The sequence below is a fragment of the Pimephales promelas genome, chromosome 24 (assembly GCF_988280905.1).
Source record: "Pimephales promelas chromosome 24, fPimPro1.hap1.1, whole genome shotgun sequence".
NCBI lineage: Eukaryota > Metazoa > Chordata > Actinopteri > Cypriniformes > Leuciscidae > Pimephales > Pimephales promelas.
Genome location: NC_142792.1, coordinates 29,523,264 through 29,539,210, shown reverse-complemented (window position 1 = coordinate 29,539,210; position 15,947 = coordinate 29,523,264). Strand labels below are relative to the sequence as shown.

General features: G+C 45.0%; 1 long non-coding RNA gene across 1 annotated transcript; it reads right to left on the bottom strand.

The window, feature by feature from the left end:
- Window positions 1-6,260: 6,260 nt before the first annotated feature.
- On the bottom strand, window positions 6,261-7,412 carry LOC148969353 (uncharacterized). The gene is made up of 3 exons (XR_016149889.1): window positions 7,025-7,412; window positions 6,586-6,962; window positions 6,261-6,489 (listed from the first exon to the last, which is right to left on the bottom strand). It is a non-coding gene; the product is annotated as an uncharacterized LOC148969353 (long non-coding RNA).
- Window positions 7,413-15,947: the final 8,535 nt, after the last annotated feature.

The window sequence follows — 15,947 nt, the reverse complement described above, 5'->3', positions numbered from 1 at the left end:
TTTGTGACTAGCCTAAAATGTAACTGGTCGTATTTTGCATTAACACCTAGCGGTGGATGCACAGTTTGAAGACCCAGTCAGTGACGTCACAATATGCATTTTTTTTTTTTAATTCACGATCACCATCTCCAAAATTGTACCTTTTTTTTTATACTGAATCTTGGAAAAAAATATATAGACCTACCTACAGACCCTTTTAAAAAAAAAAAATTGCTGTTACTGCAAACCAAAATATTTTTAAGGATGGAGAGTCATCTCTCCACAGGCATCGAGTCATCTTTCACAGGTGTTGAGTAGTCTCTTCACAGGCATTTAGTCTTCTCATTGCAGGTGTTGGGGCATCTGAAGTCTCCATGAGAGGCTGGATACAAACTGGAGCTGACGAACGCCCTTTTTCTCGGGACAAGCGTCCCAAGATAACGGCAGAAAACAGATGGGAAATAATTAGCATAGCTGATGTTCATAATGATTTCCATTACACAGGAGTAGATGTTAAAAAACCACTCACAAACTCTCCACAACCCAACCATACGCGCCAACCCGTTTGACTACGGCTGTCGAGCCCCACTGTCGCGGTAATGCGTTTCATTGGCAACGGTTCCATGTGGCATACCACCTACCGCAATAACACAATATCTGCCCAACCACCCATCATTCACGCAATACACACAGGAAAAGTAATGACTGTAAATACTATGCAACCTATACAAGTAACCTACAGACTCTTCAAGTTTTAAAGTATTAAAAGCATTCGACCTGATTCAATAGAGGAATAAAAGGTAAGCAGTATGTGAATGCTTGGCTAAAGAGATGCGTCTTTAGTCTAGTTTTAAACTTTAAAGCGTCAAACCATATCGGGAAGGATATTCCAGAGTTTGAGCGTAAAGAATTTAAGTTTGAGCCTAAGTTTTATTTCTGGAATATTTACATTAATAAATAACTAATGTTAATTACAAGCAATTGTCTAGCAGTGTCGTTAATAATCCTTAAGCAAGAACTGACCACAGAGAAGTCATCTGAACAAATTGTAAGTACTACTCGACCTAACCTGAAGATAAAAAAATAATAATGTTAAAGGTGTTAAAATTAAAGCGCACGCACACCATAAAACATGGCGCCCAACGTGGGGCTTTAACTGTTCAATTCTGGCCAGTAATTGAACAGTTAAGTGCCTTCTAAATAGCATGTGCGTGGATATGCATAAGGATTACAAATTTTTCTTTTTTTGGAAAAAAGAAAAAGATACATCACCTAATAGAAGACGACTAGACAAACTTAGTCGAAAAAAAGATACTAATCTAGAAAAGATTATTTATTTAACACCCAAAACTGGTTAGATGTGCACATAAGAAATAAGTTGAAGGGTGATTGAAAGTCTAATAAATCTATTCCAAAGAGGCTAAGCTATGGCAGCAAAAGCCCAGGAAAAATCCAGCATGACTTTTATACAACCATATACATGGGGTGATTCTCGTATATTAGGATGACAAAAGATAGCCTTACAAGCAGAGACATCAGTCCAAGAGATGGAACCAGGAGAAACATTCCTTTCAAAGGAGCGACTTTGACTTACTAGTCATCTGGTGTGTAACGTCTTGGAGTTGTTGTCCGACAGAACAGGCGCTCCGATTGTGCTGAGGTGAAGCATAATAGAGCCTAGGTCTCTCCCAGAACAGATTCCAATTATTTACAAAGAGCAGTTTCTGTTCATTACACAATGACATTAATAATTCAATTAGTGCAAATAATCTACTGAACCTTTCCCGTCCTTGTCTGTAAGAGGGAAGCGATTCAGACACGATAATCGTTGCGTCAGGCAATGTGTTGCGTACCGTCTCGATCAGGCTCCTGTAGAACTTCAGAACCTCAGCCTGATGTTGTTCGCTCCCACGTTCAGCACAACAGCTCCGACGCGCTCATCACCGTTCAGGATCTCGGGAACCTGTGCAGCAACATGACTGCGCACCTTAACCTTACCTGAGGAAGCACGGACATGACGGATCATGGATGTGCCCATGATCACAGCGTCGTCGCATTCCGACTCGTGAAGAGGGGAGAAGCGGTTCCGGGTCGAGATCTCCAAGACCGGGAGGGGCAGCGGAGAGGTTCTAGCTCTGGTCCTGGCTCGTGCCTTCCGCTGTGTGATCCATGGTGTTGTCTGTGCCGGAGTGAATGAAGCCAGAGATGATCGCGTCCTCCTGGGCAGAGAAACGCATGGAGTAGACGAAGTCAGAGTCAAAGAGTAACTAACCACTGACTTGTGAGCATCGGCGTGTGATATTTCAAGCGCCGACCGCCGATCCAGCAGCTCACAGTCCACAGGCGTCGAGTCGTCTCTCCACAGGCGTCACTAAACAAGGAACAGACACAGTTTCAATATAAAATGTTCCACACTAAGCAAATCAATTAAGTTTGGTCAACAAAAACAGATTTGGACTTTGACTTACTAGTCATGTCTGTAAATGGGAAGCAGTCCAGACACGATCGTTGCTTCAGGCAATGTGTTGCGTACCGTCTCGATCAGGCTCCTGTAGTCCTTCTTCAGAACCTCAGCCTGATGTCGTTCGCTCCCACGTTCAGCACAACAGCTCCGACACGCTCATCACCGTTCAGGATCTCGGGAACCTGTGCAGCAACATCAAGAACATGAGCACCAGGAAAGCAGTGAGTGCGCACCTTATCCTTACCTGAGGTAGCACAGACATGACGGACCATGGACGTGCCCATGATCACGGTGGTGTCGCGTTCCGACTCGCGAAGAGGGGAGAAGCAGTTCCGGGCGGCGGAGAGGTTCTAGCTCTGGTCCTGGCTCGCGTCTTCCGCTGTGTGATCCAGGGTGTTGTGTCGGTGTCGGACTGAATGAAGCCAGAGATGATCACGTCCTCCTGGGCAAAGAAACGCATGAAGTAGACGAAGTTAGAGTCAAAGAGTAATGAACCACTGACTTGTGAACATCGGCTTGTGATGTTTCAAGCGCTGACCGCCGATCCAGCAGCTCACAGGCAGAGTAGTCTCTCCACAGGCGTCACTAAACAAGGAATAGACAGTTTCAATATAAATTTCACACTAAGCATATCAATTAAGTTTGGACAACAAAGACTGTGATTTGGACTTTGACTTACTATTTATTAGGTGTGTGCAAATAATCTACTGAACCTTTCCTGTCCTTGTCTGTACGTGGGAAGCGGCCCAGAAACGATGATCGTTGCTTCAGGCGATGTGTTGCATACCGTCTCGATCAGGCTCCTGTAGAACCTCAGCTTGATGTCGTTCACTCCCACGTGCAGTACAGCAGCTCCGACAAACTGAAGTTGACGAACGCCATTTTTCTCGGGACAAGCATCCCGAGATAACAGCAGAAAACAGATGGGAAATAATTAGCATAGCTGATGTCCATAATGATTTCCCTTGCACAGGAGTAGATTCCAGAGTTTGAGCATAAAGAATTTAAGTTTGAGCCTAACTTTTCTTTCTGGAATATTTACATTAATAAATAACTAATGCTAATTACAAGTAATCGTCTAGCAGTGTTGTTAATAAACCTTAAGCAAGAACTGACCACAGAGAAGTCATCTGAACAATTGTAAATACCAATCGAATGCTAATGATTTAGGGCAGATTTGACTTACTCGACCTAACCTGAGGATAATAAATAATAAGGTTAAAAGGTGTTAAGATTAAAGCACACACCGTAAAACATGGCACCCAGCGTAGGGCTTTAACTGTTCAATTCTGGCCAGTAATTGAACAGTTAAGCGCCAGCTAAATAGCGTGTGCGTCGATGTGCTTAAGGATTAGAAATTTATTTTCTTTTTTAAAGATAAATCAATTAGAAGACGACTAGTGAAACTTAGTCGAAAAAAAAAATCTAGAAAAGATTTTAACGAAGACACAGAAAGGGTTAGATGTGCAAGGCTCGTTGCTTCAGGCGATGTGTTGTGTACCGTCTCGATCAGGCTCCTGTAGTCCTTCTTCAGAACCTCAGCCTAATGTTGTTCGCTCCCACGTTCAACACAACAGCTCTGACGCGCTCATCACCGTTCAGGATCTCGGGAACCTGTGAAGCAACATCAAGAACATGAGCACCAGGAAAGCAGTGAATGTGCTACCTCAGGTAAGGATAAGGTGCGCAGACATGACGGACCATGGACATGCCCTTGATCACGGTGGCGTCGCGTTCTGACTCACCAAGAGGGGAGAAGCGGTTCTGGGTCGAGATCTCCAAGACCAGGAGGGGCGGCGGAGAGGTTCTAGCTCTGGTACTGGCTCGTGTCTTCCGCTGTGTGATTCATGGTGTGGTGTCGGTGCCGGAGTGAATGAAGCCAGAGATGATCGCATCCTCCTGGGCAAAGAAACGCATGGAGTAGATGAAGTCAGTCAAAGAGTAACTAACCACTGACTTGTGAGCATCAGCATGTGATGTTTCAAGTGCTGACTGCCGATCCAGCAGCTCACAGGGAGAGTCATCTCTCCACAGGCGTCACTAAATGAGGAATAGACACAGTTTCAATATAATGTTCCACACCAACCATATCAATTAAGTTTGGACCACAAAGCGTGTGATTTGGACTTTGACTTACTAGTCATGTCTGTACGTGGGAAGCAGTCCAGACACGATCGTTGCTTCAGGCAATTTGTAGCGTACCATCTCGATCAGGCTCCTGTAGTCCTTCAGAACCTCAGCCTGATGTCATTCGCTCCCACGTTCAGCACAACAGCTCCGACGCGCACATCAACTTCAGGATCTCGGGAACCTGTGCAGCAACATCAAGAACATGAGCACCAGGAAAGCAGTGAGTGGGCACCTTATCCTTACCTGAGGTAGCACGGACATGACGGACCATGGACGTGCCCATGATCACGGTGGCGTCACGTTCCGACTCGCGAAGAGGGGAGAAGCGGTTCCGGGTCGAGATCTCCAAGATGTCTTGGCTCGTGTCTTCCACTGTGTGATCCATGGTGTTGTGTCGGTGCCGAAATGAATGAAGCCAGAGATGATCGCGTCCTCCTGGGCAGAGAAACGTAGACGAAGTGAGAGTCAAAGAGTAACTAACCACTGACTTGTGAGCATCGGCGTGTGATGTTTCAAGCGCTGACCGCCGATCCAGCAGCTCACAGGGAGAGTCATCTCTCCACAGGCATCAAGTAGTCTCTCCACAGGAGTCACTAAACGAGGAATACACAGTTTCAAGATAATGTTCCACACTAAGCATATCAATTAAGTTTGGACAACAAAGACTGTGATTTGGACTTTGACTTACTATATATTAGGTGTGTGCAAATAATCTACTGAAACTTTCCTGTCCTTGTCTGTACGTGGGAAGCAGCCCAGACACAATGATCGTTGCTTCAGGCGATGTGTTGCATACCGCCTCGATCAGGCTCCTGTAGAACTTCCCTTTAGAACCTCAGCCTGATGTCATTCACTCCCACTTGCAGTACAGCAGCTCTGACAAACTGAAGTTGACGAACGCCATTTTTCTCGGGACAAGCATCTCGAGATAGCAGCAGAAAACAGATAGGAAATAATTAGCATAGCTGATGTCCATAAAGATTTCCCTTACACAGGAGTAGATTCCAGAGTTTGAGCATAAAGAATTTAAGTTTGAGCCTAACTTTTATTTCTGGAATATTTACATTAATAAATAACTAATGCTAATTACAAGTAATCATCTAGCAGTGTTAATAAACCTTAAGCAAGAACTGACCACAGAGAAGTCATCTGAACAAATTGTAAGTAGCATTCAAATGGTTATGATTTAGGGCAGATTTGACTTACTCGACCTAACATGAGGATAATAAATAAGTTTAAATGTGTTAAGATTAAAGCACACACCATAAAACATGGCACCCAACTTGGGGCTTTAACTGTTCAATTCTGGCCAGTAATTGAACAGTTAAGCACCTGCTAAATAGCATGTGCGTGGATATGCTTAAGGATTAGAAATTTATTTTCTTTTTTTTTTAAATAAAAAAAAAAAGATAATCATAAAATAGAGACTAGAGAAACTTAATCGAAAGGTTAACACGCTCCCGCGTGCACCACAACAGTTCCGACTTGCTCATCACTTTCAGGATCTCGGGAACCTGTGCAGCAACATCAAGAACACGAGCACCAGGAAAGCAATGAGTGCAGCACGGACATGACGGACCATGGACGTGCCGATGATCACTGCGTCGTCGCGTTCCGACTCGTGAAGAGGGGAGAAGCGGTTCCGGGTGGAGATCTCGAAGACCGGGAGGGGCGGCGGAGAGGTCCTGGCTCGTATCTTCCGCTGTGTGATCATGGTCCATGGTGTTGTGTCGGTGCCGGAGTGAATGAAGCCAGAGATGATCGCATCCTCCTGGGCAAAGAAACACATGGAGTAAACGAAGTCGGAGTCAAAGAGGAACTAACCACTGACTTGTGAGCATCGGCGCGTGATGTTTCAAGCGCTGACTGCCGATCCAGCAGCTCACAGCCGTCAATTCGTCTCTCCACAGGAGTCACTAAACGAGGAATAGACAGTTTCAATATAAATGTTCCACACTAAGCACATCAATTAAGTTTGGACAACAAAGACTGTGATTTGGACTTTGACTTACTAGTCATCTGGTGTGTAACGTCTTGGAGATGTTGTCCGACAGAACAGCCGCTCCGATTCTGCTGGGGTGAAGGCCATCCGCACGATACAGCCTAGATCTCTCCCAGAACAGATTCTAATTATTTACAAAAAGCAGTTTCTGTTCATTACACAATGACATTAATCATTCATTTAATGCAAATAATCTACTGAACCTTTCCCATCCTTGTCTGTACTTGGGAAGCGGTCCAGACACGATGATCGTTGCTTCAGGCGGTGTGTTGCATACTGTCTCGATCAGGCTCCTGTAGTCTTTCAGAACCTCAGCCTGATGTCGTTCACTCCCGCATGCAGCACAACAGCTCTGATGCTCTAGTCACCGTTCAAGATCTCGGGAACCTGTGCAGCGACATCAAGAACATGAGCACCAGGAAAGCAGTGAGTGCGCACCTTATCCTTACCTGAGGTAGCAAGGACATGACAGACCATGGACGTGCCGATGATCACGGCGTCGTCGCCACATTCTGACTTGCGAAGAGGGGAGAAGCGGTGCCTGGTGGAGATCTTGAAGACCGGGACCGGCGGCGGAGAGGTTCTAGCTCTGGTCCTGGCTTGTGTCTTCCACTGTGTTATCCATGGTCGATGGTGTTGTGTCGGTGCCGGAGTAAATGAAGCCAGAGATGATCAAATCCTTCTGGGTAGAGAAACGCATGGAGTAAACAAAGTCAGAGTCAAAGAGTAACTAACCACTGACTTGTTAACATCGGCACGTGATGTTTCAAGCGCTGACCGCCGATCCAGCAGCTCACAGCCCACAGGCATCTCTCCACAGGCGTCTTACTGTCTCTCCACAGGCCTCACTAAACGAGGAATAGACAAAGTTTCAATAAAAATGTTCCACACTAAACATATCAATTAAGTCTGAACAACAAATACTGTGATTTGGACTTTGACTTACTAGTCATTAGGTGTGTAACGTCTTGGAGATGTCCGACAGAACAGCCGCTTCGACTCTGCTGTGGTGAAGGTCATCAGCATGATACAGCCTAGGTCTCTCTCAGAACAGATGCCAATTATTTACAAAGAACAGTTTCTGTTCATTACACAATGACATTAACCATTCATTTAGTGCAGATAGTCTACTGAACCTTTCCTGTCCTTGTCTGTACGTGGGAAGCGGTCCAGACACGATGTTTGTTGCTTCAGGCCATGTGTTGTGTACCATCTCGACCAGGCTCCTGTAGTCCTTCAAAACCTCCGTCTGCCTCAGCCTGATGTTGTTCGCTCCCGCGTGCAGCACAACAGCTCCGACAAACTGGAGTTGATGAACGCCATTTTTTCTCAGGACAAGCATCCCAAGATAACAGCAGAAAACAGATAGGAAATAATTAGCATAGCTGATGTTCATAATGATTTCCATTACAGAGGAGTAGATGTTAAAAACCACAATCTCACAAACTCTCAGCAACCACGCAATACACACAGGGAAGTAATGACTGTAAATACTATGCAACCTATACAAGCAACATACAGACTCTTCAAGTTTTATAGTATTAAATGCATTCAATCTGATTCAACAGAGGAATAAAAGGTAAGCAGTATGTGAATGCTTGGCTAAAGAGATGCATCTTTAGTCTAGTTTTAAACTGTGACCGAGTCAGAGCTTCGAACCATATCGGGAAAGCTATTCCAGAGTTTGAGCATAAAAAATGTAAGTTTGAAACTAACTTTTATTTCTGGCATATTTACATTAATAAATAACTAAGGCCATTTACAAGTAACTGTCTAGCAGTGTTAATAAACGTTAAGCAAGAACTGACCACAGAGAAGTCATCTGAACAATTGAAAATACCATTCGAATGCTTATGATTTAGGGCAGATTTGACTTACTCGACCTAACCTGAGGATAATAAATAATCAGGTTAAATGTGTTAAGATTAAAGCACACACCGTAAAACATGGCGCCCAGCGTGGGGCTTTAACTGTTCAATTCTGGCCAGTAATTGAACAGTTAAGCACCTGCTAAATAATGTGTGCGTGGATATGCATAAGGATTATATGCTTAAGGACTAAACCTTTGAAAAAAAAAAGATACATTAGAAGACGACTAGTGAAACTTAGTCGAAAAAAAAATAATCTAGGTAAGATTATTTAAAGAAGGCACAGAAAGGGTTAGATGTGCACATAAGAAATAAGTTAAAGAGTGAAGGAAAGACTAAGTCTATACCAAAGAGGCTAAGCTATGGCAGCAAAACCCCCGAAAAAAAAAAGAAAAAAAAAAAAAAAAAAAACAGCAAGACTTTTATACAAGCATATACAGTGCCCTCCACAATTATTGGCACCCCTGTTTAAGATGTGGTCGAGGACTTTTAAAAATTCTCCCTTTTTTTTTTAACAACATAGAATCCAAATGCAAAAAAAGAGAAAAATCCAACCTTTTAAGTACATTACTTTGGTGGTAAAAAATTTTTTTAAAAATTTTAAAAAATAAAAACTTCAAATCATGTGTCCCACAATTATTGGCACCCCTGATGTTAATACTTTGTACAACCCCCTTTTGCCAACAAGACAGCACTTAATCTCCTCCTATAACATTTCACAAGATTGAAGAACACAGAGAGAGGGATCTTTAACCATTCTTCTTTGCAAAATCTTTCTAGATCATCCAGTATCCTGGGCCCTCTCTTGTGCACTCTCCTCTTTAGCTCACCCCACAGGTTTTCGATTTGATTGAGGTCTGGGGACTGAGATGGCCATTGGAGGACCTTGAGTTTGTGACTGAACCATTTTTGTGTAGATTTTGCCACACGTTTTGGATCATTATCCTGCTGAAAGACCCAATGACGACCCATCTTCAGCTTTCTGGCAGAGGCCATCAGGTTTTTATTTAAAATGTCCTGGTAGTTCAAAGCGTTTATAATGCCATGCACCTTAACAAGGTTCCCAGGGCCTTTGGAAGAGAAACAGGCCCACAGCATCACAGATCCTCCACCATACTTCACGGTGGGCATGAGGTACTTTTCGGCATACTCATCTTTTGTTTTACACCAGACCCACTTAGAGTGTTTGTTGCCAAAAAGCTCAATCTTAGTCTCATCCGACCAAAGCACACGATCCCAGATGAAGTCCCAGTGCCGCTTGGCAAACTCCAGACGTTTACGTTTGTCAGTGTTAGTGAGAAAAGGCTTTTTCCTAGCATGCCTCCCAAACATCTTGTTGGCATGTAGAGAGCGTCTGATGGTTGTTTTGGAGATTTTGTGACCCCAAGATGCCACTATTTGATGCAATTCTGTGGCAGTGAGCTTAGGACTTATTTTTACTTTTCTTAGCATCCTCCTCACAGTGCGTTGTGGCAAGATAAACTTGGGACCTCTTTCAGCCTTGTTTGTCTCTGTTCCAGTTGTTTTAAACTTCTTAATGATTCCTCTAACTTTAGATACGGGCAAGATAAGGTGAGTGGCTATTTTTTTGTAGCCATTGCCTTACTAATAAAGGTCATCACACATCTGCCTTACTTGAATGATGTGTTCTCTTGTCTTTGCCATGTTGACAAATGGGTAAGAGAATTAGGCCTCTGTGTCATGTCATATTTATACCCCAGGGAAATAGGAAGTCATGAATTACTAATTAAAAGTTCCTAAATATCCTGACCAACATTAGCAACTACAGAAAATATATATTTTTAAAAATCAATTACATTTTTCAGCGGAATTGTTAGGGGTGCCAATAATTGTGGGACACATGATTTGAAGTTTTTATTTTTCTAAATTTTTACATTTTTTTTACCACCAAAGTAATGTACTTAAATAAAAGGTTGGATTTTTCTCTTTTTTTGCATTTGGGTTCTATGTTGTTTAAAAAAAAGGGAGAATTTTTAAAAGTCTGACCACATCTTAAACAGGGGTGCCAATAATTGTGGAGGGCACTGTACATGGGGTGATTCTCGTTTATTAGGATGGCAAAAGATAGCCTTAGAGGCAGAGACATCAGTCCAAGAGATGGAACCAGGAGAAACACTCCTTTCAAAGGAGCGACTTTGACATACTAGTCATCTGGTGTGTAACGTCTTGGAGATGTTGTCCGACACAACAGCCAGATTCAGATTCAGAACACCGCCGATCCAGCAGCTCACAGGCGTCGAGTCGTCACCACAGGCGTGACTAAATGAGGAATAGACACAGTTTCAATATACAAATGTTACACATTAAGCATATCAATTAAGTTTGAACAAAAAAGACTGTGATTTGGACTTTGACTTACTAGTCATTAGGTGTGTAACGTCTTGGAGATGTCCGACAGAACAGCCGCTCCGATTCTGCTGGGGTAAAGGCCATCCGCACAATACAGCCTAGATCTCTCCCAGAACAGATTCCAATTATTTACAAAGAGCAGTTTCTGTTCATTACACAATGACATTAACCATTCATTTAATGCAAATAATCTACTGAACCTTTCCTGTCCTTGTCTGTACGTGGGAAGCGGTCTAGACACAATGAATGTTGCTTCAGGCCATGTGTTGTGTACCATCTCGATCAGGCTCCTGTAGTCCTTCAGAACCTCCATCTGCCGCAGCCTGATGTCATTCGCTCCCATGTGCAGCACAACAGCTCAGACGTGCTCGCCACCGTTCAGGATCTCGGGAACCTGTGCAGCAACATCAAGAACATGAGCACCAGGAAAGCAGTGAGTGCGCACCTTATCCTTACCTGAGGTAGCACGGACATGACGGACCATGGATGTGCCCATGATCACGGTGGCGTCACGTTCCGACTCGCGAAGACGGGAGAAGCGGTTCCGGGTCGAGATCTCCAAGACCGGGAGGGGCGGCGGAGAGGTTCTAGCTCTGGTCCTGGCTCGTGTCTTCCGCTGTGTGATCCATGGTGTTGTCTGTGCCAGAGTGAATGAAGCCAGAGATGATCACGTCCTCCTGGGCAGAGAAACGCATGGAGTAGACGAAGTCAAAGTCAAAGAGTAACTAACCACTGACTTGTGAGCATAGGCGTGTGATGTTTCAAGCACTGACCGCCGATCCAGCAGCTCACAGGCAGAGTCGTCTCTCCACAAGCGTCACTAAACGAGGAACAGACACAGTTTCAATATAATGTTCCACACAAAGCATATCAATTAAGTTTGGACAACAAAGACTGTGATTTGGACCTTGACTTACTAGTCACGTCTGTAAGTGGGAAGCCGTCCAGACAATATCGTTGCTTCAGGCTATGTGTTGCGTATCGTCTCGATCAGGCTCCTGTAGTCCTTCAGAACCTCAGCCTGATGTCGTTCGCTCCCACGTTCAGCACAACAGCTCCAACGCACTCATCACCGTTTAGGATCTCGGGAACCTGTGCAGCGACATCAAGAACGTGAGCACCAGGAAAGCAGTGAGTGCGCACCTTATCCTTACCTGAGGTAGCACGGACATGACGGACCATGGACGTGCCCATGATCACGGTGGCGTTGTGTTCCGACTGGCGAAGAGGGGAGAAGCGGTTCCGGGTCGAGATCTCAAAGACCAGAAGGGGCGGCGGAGAGGTTCTAGCTCTGGTACTGGCTCGTGTCTTCCGCTGTGTGATCCATGGTGTTGTGTCGGTGCCGGAGTGAATGAAGCCAGAGATGATCACGTCCTCCTGGGCAGAGAAATGCATGGAGCAGACGAAGTCAGTCAAATAGTAACTAACCACTGACTTGTGAGCATCGTCTTGTGATGTTTCAAGCACTGACCGCCGATCCAGCAGCTCACAGGGAGAGTCGTCTCTCCACAGGCGTCACTAAACAAGCAACAGACACAGTTTCAATATAATGTTCCACACTAAGCATATCAATTAAGTTTGGACAACAAAGACTGTGATTTGGACTTTGACTTACTATTTATTGGGTGTGTGCAAATAATCTACTGAACCTTTCCTGTCCTTGTCTGTACGTGGGAAGCGGCCCAGACACCATGATCGTTGCTTCAGGCGATGTGTTGCGTACCGTCTCGATCAGGCTCCTGTAGAACTTCTTCAGAACCTCAGCTTGATGTCGTTCACTCCCACGTGCAGTACAGCAGCTCCGACAAACTGAAGTTGACGAACGCCATTTTTCTCGGGACAAGCGTCCCGAGATAACAGCAGAAAACAGATGGGAAATAATTAGCATAGCTGATGTCAATAATGATTTCCCTTACACAGGAGTAGATTCCAGAGTTTGAGCATAAAGAATTTAAGTTTGAGCCTAACTTTTCTTTCTGGAATATTTACATTAATAAATAACTAATGCTAATTACAAGTAATCATCTAGCAGTGTTAATAAACCTTAAGCAAAAACTGACCACAGAGAAGTCATCTGAACAATTGTAAATACCAATCGGATGCTAATGATTTAGGGCAGATTTGACTTACTCGACCTAACCGGAGGATAATAAATAAGGTTAAAAGGTGTTAAGATTAAAGCACACACTGTAAAACATGGCGCCCAGCGTGGGGCTTTAACTGTTCAATTCTGGCCAGTAATTGAACAGTTAAGCGCCAGCTAAATAGCGTGTGCGTGGATGTGCTTAAGGATTAGAAATTTATTTTCTTTTTTAAAGATAAATAAATTAGAAGACGACTAGTAAAACTTAGTCGAAAAAAAAAATCTAGAAAAGATTTAAAGAAGCCCCAGTAAGGGTTAGATGTGCAAGGCTCGTTGCTTCAGGCGATGTGTTGCGTACCGTCTCGTTTAGGCTCCTGTAGTCCTTCAGAACCTCAGCCTGTTGTCGTTCGCTCACACGTTCAGCACAACAGCTCAGACGCGCTCATCACCGTTCAGGATCTCGGGAACCTGTGCAGCGACATCAAGAACATGAGCACCAGGAAAGTGCACACCTTATCCTTACCTGAGGCTGCACGGACATGACGGACCATTGGCGTGCAGATGACCACGGCGTCGTCGCGTTCCGACTCGCAAAGAGGGGAGAAGCGGTTTCGGGTCGAGATCTCCAAGACCGGGAGGGGCGGCGGAGAGGTTCTAGCTCTGGTCCTGGCTCGTGTCTTCCGCTGTGTGATCCATGGTGTTGTGTCGGTGCTGGACTGAATTAAGCCAGAGATGATCGCGTCCTGCTGGGCAGAGAAACGGATGGAGTAGACGAAGTCAGAGTCAAAGAGTAACTAACCACTGACTTGTGAGCATCGGCGTGGGATGTTTCAAGTGCTGACCGCCGATCCAGCAGCTCACAGGCAGAGTCGTCTCTCCACAGGCGTCGCTAAACGAGGAATAGACAGTTTCAATATAATGTTCCACACTAAGCATATCAATTAAGTTTGGACAACAAAAACTGTGATTTGGACTTTGACTTACTAGTCATGTCTGTACGTGGGAAGCAGTCCAGACACGATCGTTGCTTCAGGCAATTTGTTGCGTACCGTCTCGATCAGGCTCCTGTAGTCCTTCAGAACCTCAGCCTGATGTCGTTCGCTCCCACGTTCAGCACAACAGCTCCGACACGCTCATCACCGTTCAGGATCTCGGGAACCTGTGCAGCAACATCAAGAACATGAAAACCAGGAAAGCAGTGAGTGCGCACCTTATCCTTACCTGAGGTAGCACAGACATAACGGACCATGGATGTGCCGATGATCACGGTGGCGTCGCGTTCCGACTCGCGAAGAGAAGCGGTTCCGGGGTCGAGATCTCCAAGACCGGTAGGGGCGGCGGAGAGGTTCTAGCTCTGATCCTGGCTCGTGTCTTCCGCTGTGTGATCCATGGTGTTGTCCGTGCCGGAGTGAATGAAGCCAGAGATGATCGCATCCTCCTGGGCAGAGAAACGCATGGAGTAGACAAAGTCAGAATCAAAGAGTAACTAACCACTGACTTGTGATCATCGGCGCGTGATGTTTCAAGCGCTGACCGCCGATCCAGCAGCTCACAGGCAGAGTCGTCTCTCCACAGGCGTCGCTAAACGAGGAACAGACACAGTTTCAATGTAATGTTCCACACTAAGCAAATCAATTAAGTTTGGACAACAAAAACTGATTTGGACTTTGACTTACTAGTCATGTCTGTAAGTGGGAAGCGGTCCAGACACGATCGTTGCTTCAGGCGATGTGTTGCGTACCGTCTCGATCAGGCTCCTGTAGTCCTTCAGAACCTCAGCCTGATGTCGTTCGCTCCCACGTTCAGCACAACAGCTCCGACAGGCTCATCACAGCTCAGGATCTCAGGAACCTGTGCAGCAACATCAAGAACATGAGCACCAGAAAAGCAGTGAGTGCGCACCTTATCCTTACCTGAGGTAGCACAGACATGACGGACCATGGACGTGCCCATGATCACGGTGGCGTCGTGTTCCGATTCGCGAAGAGGGGAGAAGCGGTTCCGGGTCGAGATCTCGAAGACCAGAAGGGGCGGCGGAGAGGTTCTAGCTCGTGTCTTCCGCTGTGTGATCCATGGTGTTGTGTCGGTGCCGGAGTGAATGAAGCCAGAGATGATCACGTCCTCCTGGGCAGAGAAACGCATGGAGCAGACGAAGTCAGTCAAAGAGTAACTAACCACTGACTTGTGAACATCGGCGTGTGATGTTTCAAGCGCTGACCGCCGATCCAGCAGCTCACAGGCGTCAAGTCATCTCTCCACAGGCGTCGCTAAACGAGGAACAGACACAGTTTCAATATAATGCTCCAAACTAAGCATATCAATTAAGTTTGGACAACAAAGACTGTGATTTGGACTTTGACTTACTATTTATTAGGTGTGTGCAAATAATCTACTGAACCTTTCCTGTCCTTGTCTGTACGTGGGAAGCAGCCCAGACACGATGATCGTTGCTTCAGGCGATGTGTTGCGTACTGTCTCGATCAGGCTCCTGTAGAACTTCTTCAGAACCTCAGCCTGATGTCATTCACTCCAACGTGCAGTACAGCAGCTCCGACAAACTGAAGTTGACGAACGCCATTTCTCGGGACAAGCGTCCCGAGATAACAGCAGAAAACAGATGGGAAATAATTAGCATAGCTGATGTCAATAATGATTTCCCTTACACAGGAGTAGATTCCAGAGTTTGAGCATAAAGAATTTAAGTTTGAGCCTAACTTTTCTTTCTGGAATATTTACATTAATAAATAACTAATGCTAATTACAAGTAATCTTCTAGCAGTGTTAATAAACCTTAAGCAAAAACTGACCACAGAGAAGTCATCTGAACAATTGTAAATACCAATCGGATGCTAATGATTTAGGGTAGATTTGACTTACTCGACCTAACCTGAGGATAATAAATAAGGTTAAAAGGTGTTAAGATTAAAGCACACACCGTAAAACATGGCGCCCAGCGTGGGGCTTTAACTGTTCAATTCTGGCTAGTAATTGAACAGTTAAGCGCCAGCTAAATAGCTTGTGCGTGGATGTGCTTAAGGATTAGAATTTTAT